This window comes from Etheostoma cragini, unplaced genomic scaffold, assembly GCF_013103735.1.
Source record: "Etheostoma cragini isolate CJK2018 unplaced genomic scaffold, CSU_Ecrag_1.0 ScbMSFa_4656, whole genome shotgun sequence".
In the NCBI taxonomy this organism is placed as follows: Eukaryota; Metazoa; Chordata; class Actinopteri; order Perciformes; family Percidae; genus Etheostoma; species Etheostoma cragini.
In genome coordinates this window covers 29,721-30,752 of record NW_023269050.1, presented here as the reverse complement: position 1 = coordinate 30,752, position 1,032 = coordinate 29,721, and positions in this window count along the sequence as shown.

Below are 1,032 nucleotides of genomic sequence, written 5' to 3'. Positions count from 1 at the left end.
TGTAGGGTAACATTACAGCTTGTTTCTACCTGATGATGAACATCTGTCCTGTAGAGTAACATTACAGCTTGTTTCTCCTCGTACCTCGCAGATGGAAGTACTCCAGGTGGTCTGAGATCGCCTGGTCCAGGGTCTCCTGGGGACAGAGTTTGACTCCGTTGGGAAACAAGCTCCTTTTCCTCCGAGTTACAGCGCTGTGTCCTCGGTATAGAACCTGGTCTGAGTCTAGGACCATTGGATCGAGACCACGTTGGTCCAAGTCCGCCGGGGTGAGACCACTTTGGTCCGAATCCGGGAACCCCAAATGTCCACCATGTTGGTCCGAGTCCAGGACCCCCAGAGCACCCAAATATCCACCACGTTGGTCCAAGACCAGGACCCCCTCAGAGCCCAAATATCCACCATATTGGTCTGAGTCCGCCGTAGCTAGACCATTTTGGTCCAAGTCCGAGTCCTCCATGGGGTCCAAATATCCACCACGTTGGTCCAAGTCGAGGTCCACTGGAGCGAGATCATGTTGGTCCAAGTCCTCGTCCAAATATCCACCACGTTGGTCCAAGTCCAGGTCCACCGGAGCGAGACCACGTTGGTCCTGGTCCGTCTGGTCTGGAGTCCTATCTGCTGGAGACACTTGTGTACTTTTACTGCTGATATTTTACACAAAGCTCAGAATACTTGTGTGATTTTAATGATATGTTGGGCAGAAAACCTGTCGACACACGCTAAAAGTAGAGGTTATTTACATGTGTATATTTGTGTGTATATGTGTGTGTATATGTGTGAGAAGTGTATATGTAGAGTATGTGTGTATATATGTGTGTGTACCTACCCGTCTCCATGTAGACGTACCCCGACAACAGCAGCGCGGCGAGCGTCCACATCACGTACCTCCCCAACCTTCCCTCCATGTCTCCCAAAGATCGGACCCTTCTTCTTCTTCTTCTTCTTCTTCTTCTGTGTCCCGCAGCACATCAGCTGTTCCCCTCCGTCCTGCATCGAACAGGAAGCTGCTCAGGACCTCCCCCCCCCCCC